Below are 13,907 nucleotides of genomic sequence, written 5' to 3'. Positions count from 1 at the left end.
TTCGATTGGAAAATGCAAACGCGTAACGCCACTCGACTATTTTTGTGTAAATAAAAATTGTGCTGACACATTTCGAAACCACCCAGCGAGAACCACTTCAAAATCTAACCGGTAGTAAGTAGTACCTCGAGTACCGAAGCGAACTATCCGAAGGAATCGATGATTTTTTCGAGATTCGGTAGTTTATTGACATTAGAATCAAGTTATACGAGGACGGTATCGAAAGTACCTGAAACATTTCGAACGAAAACATTTTTTTAATCGAAAACTTTTCGCGGCGATTTCGGATAAGTTTTTTCGAATCTGGGAACAAGAAATAATCCCGGGCGGTTAAATGTGGAGAATGGGGTGTATAAGATGGCGATTCGTATTTTTTTCTTTACCGAATGCGGCAGTTTTTGCTGGATTTCGGTCTGTGTCTTCTTCGGAATCGTCTTTGTCTCGAGTTTGAAGTCATGGCCAAATTTTCAGTTTAAAAACGATGTAAAGCACTTTTAGAAACGTCTACCAAGTTCGCTAGTTGACGCACTTGCAATCTAGTATCTGTTTGATGATTTTCTTCAACATTTCTGGAGTAGTCACGTCATTTGGTCGACCAGTGCGATGCTGGGCTTCGCAGATCGTACCACCCCGTTTAAATACTCAATATTTTATTGATGATAACGAAAGATCAGTCTCCCCAAGATAATCTAGAATAAAACCAATGATTTTTCCATGTTCCAAATGCTAAACAACGTGTAATCTTCAAACTTTGAACATATACGTCTACTCCAAGCGACTACCGCCATCTTTAAGTCAATCCAGGTACTTCTGGGACTATCTAAAGCAACTATCGCCATCTCTAGGTCAGGTTAGGTACTTCTGGGAACATCCTCGCGAAATACTTGAAAGACCTTCGTCCAGAATAGATCCGAAGACGCAAAACCGTAGAAAATCTACTAGAGCTTCAAAAGTACTAGTTGGGGATGTTCGGTGATGTTTTTTAACCAACTACCGCCATCTCTAGGTCAGGTTAGGTACTTCTGGGACTATCCTCGCGAAATACTTGAAAGACCTTCGTCCAGAATAGATCCGAAGACGCAAAACCGTAGAAAATCTACTAGAGCTTCAAAAGTACTAGCCGGGGATGTTCGGTGATGTTTTTTAACCAACTACCGCCATCTCTAGGTCAGGTTAGGTACTTCTGGGACCATCCTCGCGAAATACTTGAAAGACCTTCGTCCAGAATAGATCCGAAGACGCAAAACCGTAGAAAATCTACTAGAGCTTCAAAAGTACTAGCCGGGGATGTTCGGTGATGTTTTTTAACCAACTACCGCCATCTCTAGGTCAGGTTAGGTACTTCTGGGACTATCCTCGCGAAATACTTGAAAGACCTTCGTCCAGAATAGATCCGAAGACGCAAAACCGTGGAAAACCTACTAAAGCTTCAAAAGTACTAGCCGGGGATGTTCGGTGATGTTTTTTAACCAACTACCGCCATCTCTAGGTCAGGTTAGGTACTTCTGGGACCATCCTCGTATTGTACAACATTTTTTCCCCATTTTCCTATTTAAATAATCAATTTTTTTCGCGCGTTCGGTTTTTTATAAGATTTTTTTCGAAATTCGTAACTTTTTTCAATTTTCCCATCGGTTTTTCTCGATCCTTTCGGTATCACATCAAATTCATATAAATAAATGAAAATAAAATTAATTTATTGGGGTTGCGAAATTTGCATTTCGCTAAATTCCGCGCTCGTTCGAACAAAGCAAAGACGGACTTTCTTTATTCTAGAAAATTAAATGGCTTCGCTTCTTCTTCTTCTTCTTCTTCTTTTTTTTTTTAAAATATTTTGTTTTGTTTTTTCTCTGTTCGTTTCGGTGTTTTAACGTGGCGTATTTAAATATGGAAAACGGCGGGCGGGCGGGTTGGCGGAGAACGGCCAGAAATGTCGGTTAACCGGCGAATTTCCCCGCAATATAAATAAGAGGCAAAGCAGTTTAGTTAGTTTAGCAAATGGAGCGAATGTTTTGACAGTGTATTCGTTCTCTCCTCGACGAGGATTTTCCAGATTCAAGATATAGTATATCGGGAGAGAACTCGATTAGGACCAGATTGTGAATCTCAATCGAATAAATACTAAAATCACAAATACGATACGTTTTCTCAACGACTAAATATTCAGGAGATCGATTTTATTCCTAAAATTATACGAATAAAGTTTGACAATATAATATCGTGAATAAAAACTACAAATTTTCGAAAAACAAAACAGTAAATTTCCATTTTCGACTGAAAACTCTTAGTTTTTACGGGTGCCGATCGTTCTGAACGAGGCGCGTCGACAACAGAGCCCGTTTTTAAGAATTCCCGATGTTGTTGCCGGACTTGTGCCGATTTTTCCATCTTTTGACATCAGATTTAATATCAGGAAATCGATGAAATTCGTAAAATTGTAAAAATAAAGTAAAAATTCCGTAGACTGTTCATTTAATCGGTAGATTTTTACTAATAGTTTGAATTTTGATTAATATTCTTTAAGAAAAACGGTAAATTTCCGTTTCCGGTTGAAAACTCTTAGTTTTTACGGATTCCGATCGTCCGGAACGCGGCGCGTCGACAACAGAGCCCGTTTTTAAGAATTCCCGTTGTTGTTGCCGGACATGTGCCGATTTTTCGATCTTTTGGTATTCGATTTAATGTCAGGAAATCGTTGAAATTAGTAAAATTGTAAAAATAAAGTAAAAATTCGGTAGATTGTTCATTTAATCGGTAAATTTTTACTAATAGTTTGAATTTTGATTAATATTCTCAATAAAAAAACGGTAAATTTCCGTTTCCGGTTGAAAACTCTTTGTTCTTACGGATACCGGTGGTCCGGAACGTGGCGCGTCGACAACAGAGCCCGTTTTTAAGAATTCCCGATGTTGTTACTGGACTTGAGCCGATTTTTCCATCTTTTGGCCCCCAATTGAATATCAGGAAATCGTTGAAATTCGTAAAATTGTACAAATAAAGTAAAAATTCCGTAGATTGTTCATTTAATCGGTAAATTTTTACTAATAGTTTGAATTTTGATTAATATTCTTTAAAAAAAACGGTAAATTTCCGTTTCCGGTTGAAAATTCTTTGTTCTTACGGATATCGGTCGTTCGGAACGCGGCGCGTCGACAACAGAGCCCGTTTTTAACAATTCTCGTTGTTGTCGTCGGACTTGTCCCGATTTTTCGATCTTTTGGCGTCAGATTTAATATCAGGAAATCGTTCAAATTCGTAAAATTATACAAATAAAGTAAAAATTCCGTAAATTGTTCATTTAAAACGGAGATTTTTACCAAAATTTTGAATTTTGGTTAATATTCTTTAAAAAAAAACGGTAAATTTCCGTTTCCGGTTGAAAAATCTTAGTTCCGGAACGAGATGCGTCGACAACAGAGCCCGTTTTTAAGAATTCCCGTTGTTGTTGCCGGACTTGTGCCGATTTTTCGATCTTTTGGCGTCAGATTTAATATCAGGAAATCGTTGAAATTCGTAATATTGTACAAATAAAGTTTGACAATATGATACAGTATATAAAAACTCCAAATTTACAAAAAAAATTCGTAGATTGTTCATTTAATCGATAGATTTTTACTACTACTTTGAATTTTGATCAAAATTTTCAAAATAAACAGTAAATTTCCCTTTCCGGTTGAAAATTCTTGGTTCCGGAGCGAGGCGCGTCGACAACAGAGCCCCTTTTTAAGAATTCCGTTGTTGTTGTTGCTGAATTTCGATAAACGCAATTTCGTGATCCGCGTTTGTACTCGGATACTTATTCTTGTAACGCGAACTTGCGTCGGTTATTCATTTTGAAAACGCGGTTCCCTAAATAAATAAAAAATACGATTTTAACACGGAAATTATCATAATCAAATATAATTTTGATCAAATATAAGGAAGAAAATACTGAAAGTAACGATTTAGCCGACAAAATCGCCCGATTTGAACCCGATTGAGTTTCGGGACGAATCGAACAGCGAAATCAAAAATCAGCGTCTTATTTCCTCTTCACATCTGTGGAATATCCCGAAACGACGATTATTTATTATAAAGCATCGAAATATTAACAACAAATCGATTAATCGAAAATATCGTAAACTCTAGAGGGGGTAAAAACTTTTGACCGGTAGTGTATACAATACCGAAATCAGAAAAATAGTTAAAAAACAGTTAAAAATCGAAGGAAATTGAAAATACGAAGTATTGTTAACAAGATTTTGTTTATTTCCTTCATTTTCGTCAATAAATTCGAAATTTACGAAAATTGAAGCCAAGTATTTATCGTACGTCAGTTGTCAATTAAACCGCCCTCTCGATAATGATATAACACATCTAGTTTCTACGTAATAAACAATAATTCCAATTATGCCGCTTACTTGCACGTCAAAGACATATTTAAGTCAGTTTTATACATTAATAAGCCTTGTTGTCTGCTTTGTATTCGTCATATATCCTTTGATCCTGCGCTTCCAGGCGGCATTTTCGACTGAACACCTCAACTGAAAATAATTTCATGTTTTTGATATTCTTGATGTCTGCATTCTACCTGGAAACGAGGCGATGTCGCATTGGCGTCTAATAGATACGCGATATTACGATTTCCGATACGTTATTTGCGATTTAGAACTAAATAAACAACCTACAAACTCACTTTCCACTATAAACAATCGTTTTTTCTTAATAAAATTGATAGAAAGAAAAAAAAAGAAGAAGAAATATAAATGACATGACGTTTATTTCCATAGCATGCTATTTAACAAAACGTGTCCTACTTATAAACAATATGCATATATACATATGTGTTGCCTACTTTTAGGGGCATCACTTTTTAAATATTCAATATATACATATTTAGCTAATGCTAAAAGTTTTTATATTTTTTAATTGACTAAATTTGTGTGTACGCAAATAAAAATTTTATTCTAATTTAATTAAACCGAGAAGTTTGAGTTTTCTTCTCAGAACGGAAATGTCATTTACAAGGAACGATGACAGCGCGATTTTTGACGTTTACATACATTGGCGTAGAAAAAAGTTTTTATGTTTTTTAATTGACTAAATTTGTGTAAATAGACCGAATAAAGTCTTAGGTAAATGAAAATTTGATTGTTATTTAATTAAACCGAAAAGTTTAAGTTTTCTTCTCAAAATGCACGTGTAGGTATGTTATGAAATCTCATTAAGTGTATGTTATTGTTAAATGTTAAATTTACAAGGAATGTTTGCACTGCGATTTACGACGTTTACAGACATAGGCGTAGAAAAAAGTTTTTATGTTTTTTATAAATAGACCAAATAAATTCTTCCGTAAATAAAAATTTGATTTAATTAAACCAAGTAGGTCATATCGATTTTTTTACTTGTGTTGGCACCTTTATTGCTGATTCCAGTAGTATATGACCCGTTCATTTCCATTGCTCCTTCGTGTCTATTATTTTTTCATTTTTACGGCACGATTAATGGAATTTTCTGGTTTCGGTGTTGTATACACTACCGATCAAAAGTTTTTACCCCCTCTAGAGTTTACGATATTTTCGATTAATCGATTTGTTGTTAATATTCGTCGTTTCGGGATATTCCAAAGATGTGAAGAGGAAATAAGACGCTGATTTTTGATTTCGCTGTTCGATTCGTCCCGAAACTCAATCGGGTTCAAATCGGGCGATTTTGTCGGCTAAATCGTTACTTTCAGTACTTTCTTCCTTATATTTGATCAAAATTATATTTGATTATGATAATTTCCGTGTTAAAATCGTATTTTTTATTTATTTAGGGAACCGCGTTTTCAAAATGAATAACCGACGCAAGTTCGCGTTGCAAGAATAAGTATCCGAGTACAAACGCGGATCACGAAATTGCGTTTATCGAATTTCAGCAACAACAACAACGGAAATTCTTAAAAACGGGCTCTGTTGTCGACGCGCCGCGTTCCGAACTACCGATATCCGTAAGAACAAAGAATTTTCAACCGGAAACGGAAATTTACCGTTTTTTTTAAAGAATATTAATCGAAATACAAAATTTTGGTGAAAATCTCCGTTTTAAATGAACAATATACGAGATTTTTACTTTATTTTTACAATTTTTCGACTTTCAACGATTTCCTGATATTAAATCTGACGCCAAAAGATCGAAAAATCCAGTAACAACAACGGAAATTCTTAAAAACGGGCTCTGTTGTCGACGCGCCGCGTTCCGAACGACCGATATCCGTAAGAACAGAGAATTTTCAACCGGAAACGGAAATTTACCGTTTTTTTTAAAGAATATTAATCAAAATACAAAATTTTGGTGAAAATCTCCGTTTTAAATGAACAATATACGAGATTTTTACTTTATTTTTACAATTTTTCGACTTTCAACGATTTCCTGATATTAAATCTGACGCCAAAAGATCGAAAAATCCAGTAACAACAACGGAAATTCTTAAAAACGGGCTCTGTTGTCGACGCGCCGCGTTCCGAACGACCGATATCCGTAAGAACAGAGAATTTTCAACCGGAAACGGAAATTTACCGTTTTTTTTAAAGAATATTAATCAAAATACAAAATTTTGGTGAAAATCTCCGTTTTAAATGAACAATATACGAGATTTTTACTTTATTTTTACAATTTTTCGACTTTCAACGATTTCCTGATATTAAATCTGACGCCAAAAGATCGAAAAATCCAGTAACAACAACGGAAATTCTTAAAAACGGGCTCTGTTGTCGACGCGCCGCGTTCCGAACGACCGATATCCGTAAGAACAGAGAATTTTCAACCGGAAACGGAAATTTACCGTTTTTTTTAAAGAATATTAATCAAAATACAAAATTTTGGTGAAAATCTCCGTTTTAAATGAACAATATACGAGATTTTTACTTTATTTTTACAATTTTTCGACTTTCAACGATTTCCTGATATTAAATCTGACGCCAAAAGATCGAAAAATCCAGTAACAACAACGGAAATTCTTAAAAACGGGCTCTGTTGTCGACGCGCCGCGTTCCGAACTACCGATATCCGTAAGAACAAAGAATTTTCAACCGGAAACGGAAATTTACCGTTTTTTTTAAAGAATATTAATCGAAATACAAAATTTTGGTGAAAATCTCCGTTTTAAATGAACAATATACGAGATTTTTACTTTATTTTTACAATTTTTCGACTTTCAACGATTTCCTGATATTAAATCTGACGCCAAAAGATCGAAAAATCCAGTAACAACAACGGAAATTCTTAAAAACGGGCTCTGTTGTCGACGCGCCGCGTTCCGAACTACCGATATCCGTAAGAACAAAGAATTTTCAACCGGAAACGGAAATTTACCGTTTTTTTTAAAGAATATTAATCGAAATACAAAATTTTGGTGAAAATCTCCGTTTTAAATGAACAATATACGAGATTTTTACTTTATTTTTACAATTTTTCGACTTTCAACGATTTCCTGATATTAAATCTGACGCCAAAAGATCGAAAAATCCAGTAACAACAACGGAAATTCTTAAAAACGGGCTCTGTTGTCGACGCGCCGCGTTCCGAACGACCGATATCCGTAAGAACAGAGAATTTTCAACCGGAAACGGAAATTTACCGTTTTTTTTAAAGAATATTAATCAAAATACAAAATTTTGGTGAAAATCTCCGTTTTAAATGAACAATATACGAGATTTTTACTTTATTTTTACAATTTTTCGACTTTCAACGATTTCCTGATATTAAATCTGACGCCAAAAGATCGAAAAATCCAGTAACAACAACGGAAATTCTTAAAAACGGGCTCTGTTGTCGACGCGCCGCGTTCCGAACTATCGGCACCTGTAAAAACTAAGAGTTTTCAACCGGAAACGGAAATTTACTTTCATTCGAATCGAAAGCAGCAACGGTCACAATTGGTAACCAACTGAACCGCCGACCGAGGAGGTCTCGGATACGAACTAGTCTCGTTCGAAGAAGAAAAAGAAGAAGAAAGTACATCTCAGATGTAATATGTCAATTTGTAATACTTATTTGACATTTCAATTCATTTATAGTTTCGATCGGGACTTTCCGGCCTGTCCACGTGTATTTGACTGTCCGTTTCATTCCGAATTGCAAAAAAAAATGTTTATATTTAAGAATTTAGAAGTAAAACAATCGAAATAACCTCAAAATGTAAATTTATTAACGTCCCATCACGTTTATTCATTAAATATGTAAACAAAAGCTGACGTGTCAAATTCTTCGTTTTTTTTTTTTATACGAAACACTGGCCTTAACCTCTCACGCCCGTCCAGCCAATTAATTGCAACTGTAATCAATCGACTCGCACATAGGTGGCGGCACGGCTACGGAACAAAACATATAATTCGATGATCTATACGATTCCGTACTTTCTATGCGTATTCTTAGATGTTTAATTAACAAGTTCGGGGTAACCGTAAAAGTTAAAATCTTATATAAATATATTTTCGGAAAACTTAACCGATATTTTCGGTTATTCAATTTCTAAATGGAGTATATTCGCCATAAAGCACCTAATTGGTCTCGTTATTAAGATCCGGGCGCAATTTAATATCTTTATTAAAACGAAAAACGAAGAAGAAGAAGGCGGCCGAGAAATAATAATAAGTTTTGCCTCGGCAAAATCTAAATTTGCAATTAACTAACCATTCGGAAAACAGTCAAAGTTAAGGGAAAGTTAATGAGGCAAAAGTTGAAGTTACACTGTATCGGTTGTTTGGCCAGGGGCGGATTCGGAAATGTCTCCGTTCAAATTCGAAATTATTAAAACTACAATCGCGAAAAAAAACGCAAAATAACGATTAATAACGAACTGAATTTTTCCTACGCCCTTGGTATTCGAATAAATTCTATTTTTAAACAACCACGACGTCAAAAAGAAGCGGTTACGTCACAAATCTTGACGGTTCGACGTTACATAACCTCAAATTCGCCACTTACGTTTCGAAATATGGCAACATCGATGCGAATGTGTCAAATCTTGTGCTGACGTCATAAAATTTGACATTTTCAACTTTTATCGAATAAAGTTACGGCCGTTACAGAAGAACTCGAAACGTCTCGTAATTAAATTTATATTTAAACGTCCTGTATAATTTGAAATTGTTAAAAAAAAATTATTTGCGGGCGAGTCCGTTCCTGTTACAAACAAGAAACATCGAAACTGGGAAATAACTCGTTAATATTCATTTAAAGCTAATTTCTCATACGGAAAGAAAATCTAGAAGCCTTACGAAGTACGTCGCGATATTACCGCATTAAACGTCGAATTTTTCCAAAAGAAATATCGTTTTATTAAAATTTCAGCTTTATCGAATCATTTACATAGAAACTTGACGTAATTACAGCTCAAAAATTTAACGTATAAAGTAAAAAACAATAATTAAATCACTAGTTATGTTAAAAATTAACTTTTTTTATTAATAAACATCAATAAAAATTTTTAATTATATTTCGCGTAACGTTTCACTTAATCCGTCCCTGTTCTTTAAGATACAATCGAAATAAAAACGTTTTTGTACATTATATTACCCCTTTTGAAAACATATCAGTTCCGCCCGTACGTTGCCAAATCGACGTGGAATAAAAATAAATTTCTCCAAAACAGATACGTAGAACGTAATCAAATCAAAACTATACGCCTCGTAGCATCGATACAAAGCAACTTTTCGCTGTTTCATATTTTCGATTCTATCTCAGCCGAGAAATAAAGGACGGTAGTAGATGCCTAGCAACAACGTGTATATATATATATATATATATATATATATATATATATATATATATATATATATATGTACGTGAAACTAAACGATACCTTCTGGCAACGGATTGACTTCCAGTTTTTATCAATTCAAATAACTGTAAAGTGAATTGTTTTTTGGATTGTTCCATTTTTCTTTTGGCGAAAAAGTAAAATGCAATACCGGCTTCGGATGAATATTTACAATTATACGGAATTATCAGTAAAGCATTTGTCAAATGTCAATCGTATACAGTCAACTGTATTATCGACCGAGCATAAAAATGGCTTAAAACTCGAGGAAACGAGGTCATTAAAAAGTCTGTCAATTTTTAATGCGTAGCATTGTCTCTGTGAACCGTCAAAGGTATCGGCTTCAACTGTCATAAGGGCGTTTCTGAAGGGATTTACCAATGGGTGGTCGTTACTCTCGTAAGCATCTCATTCGGAACAGGGTCGGTTTTAAAAAAACAAATAATATATTTAAAATAAAAAATTCGTTGTAAACTAAATGAATGATTAATTGTAGTACTCAATTTTTTATTACGTACAACATATTATACGGGGAAATCGGAAAATTTCTATTTACGCATTATTTCATATATATATATAGGGCAATATTTAAAAAGAAAATATCTAAAAATGTACTCAACTAAATAATGAAGCTCGTTTTGAGAAAATAATCCAGTCAGGAATAAAAAAAAAGCCTTCGGGAAAACGAGAAAAGTCCTTTTTCCAGAAAAACAAACATTGGATAAAACTTAAGAGAGATTTTCCGAAGTCCAGTAGAGGATATCCCGAGGTTATGGACACATGCGATTACGTTCTCTGCCTCTTTTCCGAAACCGTTTTCTTTATCCTTATCCAGCCACCGCTAGAGATCCATTAACTATGTAATTTCTTTTGGGGCGTCCCTTAAGTGGATAAGCCGCAAAGAATTAACTTCCCGACGTACGAGAGAAGTTAATATTGTTAACTGAGTTAAATTTGTTTATACGAATTGTCCCAAGAAATGCTTACGAGAAAAAAATGACACGGTATTAAATCTGGCGACCGTTTGGGCCAGTGCCTTTCAATTAAACAGGTGAACAAAATATATCAAATTTTGAATGAATCGAGACATTAAAACAACAATAGAAGAGGACGTATCGGAAATTCTCAAAAACGGGCTCTGTTGTCGACGCGCCTCGTAAGAACAAAGAGTTTTCGACCGGAGACGGAAATTTACTGTTTTTTTTTTCAGAATATAGATCAAAATTCAAAGTACTAGTAGAAATCTACCGATCTACGGAATTTTCACTTTATTTTTGCAATTTCACGAATTTCATCGATATCCTGGTATTAAATCTGACGCTAAAAGATCGAAAAATCGGCACAAGTCCGGCAACAACAACGGGAATTCTTAAAAACGGGCTCTGTTGTCGACGCGCCGCGTTCCGGACGATCGGAATCCGTAAAAACTGAGAGTTTTCAACCGGAAACGGAAATTTACCGTTTTTTTATTGAGAATATTAATCAAAATTCAAACTATTAGTAAAAATTTACCGATTAAATGAACAATCTACGGAATTTTTACTTCATTTTTACAATTTTACGAATTTCATCGATTTCCTGACATTAAATCAAATACCAAAAGTTGGAAAAATCGGCACAAGTTCAGTAACAACAACGAGAATTCTTAAAAACGGGCTCTGTTGTCGACGCGCCTCGTTCCGGACGATCGGTATCCGTAAAAACTGAGAGTTTTCAACCGGAAACGGAAATTTACCGTTTTTCTATTGAGAATATTAATCAAAATTCAAACTATTAGTAAAAATTTACCGATTAAATGAACAATCTACGGAATTTTTACTTCATTTTTACAATTTTACGAATTTCATCGATTTTCTGATATTAAATCTGACGCCAAAAGGTCGAAAAATCGGTACAAGTCCGGCAACAACAACGGGAATTCTTAAAAACGGGCTCTGTTGTCGACGCGCCTCGTTCCGGACGATCGGTATCCGTAAAAACTGAGAGTTTTCAACCGGAAACGGAAATTTACCGTTTTTCTATTGAGAATATTAATCAAAATTCAAACTATTAGTAAAAATTTACCGATTAAATGAACAATCTACGGAATTTTTACTTCATTTTTACAATTTTACGAATTTCATCGATTTTCTGATATTAAATCTGCGCCAAAAGGTCGAAAAATCGGTACAAGTCCGGCAACAACAACGGGAATTCTTAAAAACGGGCTCTGTTGTCGACGCGCCTCGTTCCGGACGATCGGTATCCGTAAAAACTGAGAGTTTTCAACCGGAAACGGAAATTTACCGTTTTTCTATTGAGAATATTAATCAAAATTCAAACTATTAGTAAAAATTTACCGATTAAATGAACAATCTACGGAATTTTTACTTTATTTTTACAATTTTACGAAATTCAACGATTTCCTGACATTAAATCGAATACCAAAAGTTGGAAAAATCGGCACAAGTTCAGTAACAACAACGAGAATTCTTAAAAACGGGCTCTGTTGTCGACGCGCCTCGTTCCGGACGATCGGTATCCGTAAAAACTAAGAGTTTCCAACCGGAAACGGAAATTTACCGTTTTTTTTTTGAGAATATTAATCAAAATTCAAAATTTTTGGAAAAATCTCCATTTTAAATGAAAAAGTTATGGGGTTTTTACTTTATTTGTACAATTTTACGAATTTCAACGATTTCCTGATATAAATCTGGCGCCAAAAGATCGAAAAATCGGCACATGTCCGGCAACAACAACGAGAATTCTTAAAAACGGGCTCTGTTGTCGACGCGCCTCGTTCCGGACGATCGGTATCCGTAAAAACTAAGAGTTTTCAACCGGAAACGGAAATTTACCGTTTTTCTATTGAGAATATTAATCAAAATTCAAACTATTAGTAAAAATTTACCGATTAAATGAACAATCTACGGAATTTTTACTTTATTTTTACAATTTTACGAAATTCAACGATTTCCTGACATTAAATCGAATACCAAAAGTTGGAAAAATCGGCACAAGTTCAGTAACAACAACGAGAATTCTTAAAAACGGGCTCTGTTGTCGACGCGCCTCGTTCCGGACGATCGGTATCCGTAAAAACTAAGAGTTTCCAACCGGAAACGGAAATTTACCGTTTTTTTTTTGAGAATATTAATCAAAATTCAAAATTTTTGGAAAAATCTCCATTTTAAATGAAAAATTTATGGGGTTTTTACTTTATTTGTACAATTTTACGAATTTCAACGATTTCCTGATATAAATCTGGCGCCAAAAGATCGAAAAATCGGCACATGTCCGGCAACAACAACGAGAATTCTTAAAAACGGGCTCTGTTGTCGACGCGCCGCGTTCTGGACCATTGGTATCCGTAAGAATTAAGAGTTTTCAACCGGAAACGGAAATTTACCGTTTTTTTATTGAGAATATTAATCAAAATTCAAACTATTAGTAAAAATTTACCGATTAAATGAACAATCTACGGAATTTTTACTTTATTTTTACAATGTTACGAAATTCAACGATTTCCTGACATTAAATCGAATACCAAAAGTTGGAAAAATCGACACAAGTTCAGGAACGACAACGGGAATTCTTAAAAACGGGCTCTGTTGTCGACGCGCCGCGGTCCGGACGACCGAACTAATCTACAGTGCGACTATTGGGATAACTTCAAACTTTTTGAGGGTTACGTGACAGTCCAAAGTTATCCTGAAATATTTTCACACAAAATAGAATAAGTACTAATGATTTTCGTAAAAATATGACTTCTGGAAAGTCACTTCGACAAAAAAATTTTAATTAACGTTTACAAAACATTTGGAATCGAGTTTTCTCTTTTACGCCGAGTTTGGTTAGGTATTTTCCTCTTGTCGAATATAAAACCCCAGCGCCATCTTTAGGCGTATTTTTCACAAAATTTTCCCCAGGTCGAACTTTACGCGACAAAATATTGTCATCGGAAATTATTTTTAACAATTTCGTTGTACCCGGAGTAAGCGATTAAGTCTCGGGCCCGCCCTACGGGACCACTGATTACGAGGTGCGATCGAAAAGTATAGAGAATATTCGGTACGAACCTCGTCGAATTTCGTCGAGTTATTATTAAGATCCGTTTAATTCGCCGCAACGTTTACAAAACAAC

At 34.9% G+C, this 13,907-nt stretch overlaps 1 protein-coding gene across 1 annotated transcript in view; it reads left to right on the top strand.

The window, feature by feature from the left end:
* LOC130446250 (homeobox protein goosecoid) overlaps positions 1-13,907 on the top strand; it is a 35,748-nt gene that overhangs the window by 12,257 nt on the left and 9,584 nt on the right. The window lies entirely within an intron of this gene.

The sequence above is a fragment of the Diorhabda sublineata genome, chromosome 7 (assembly GCF_026230105.1).
Source record: "Diorhabda sublineata isolate icDioSubl1.1 chromosome 7, icDioSubl1.1, whole genome shotgun sequence".
Lineage (NCBI taxonomy): Eukaryota > Metazoa > Arthropoda > Insecta > Coleoptera > Chrysomelidae > Diorhabda > Diorhabda sublineata.
Note: the sequence above shows the minus strand (reverse complement) of the source record. Positions and strands in the feature narration are given on the sequence as shown.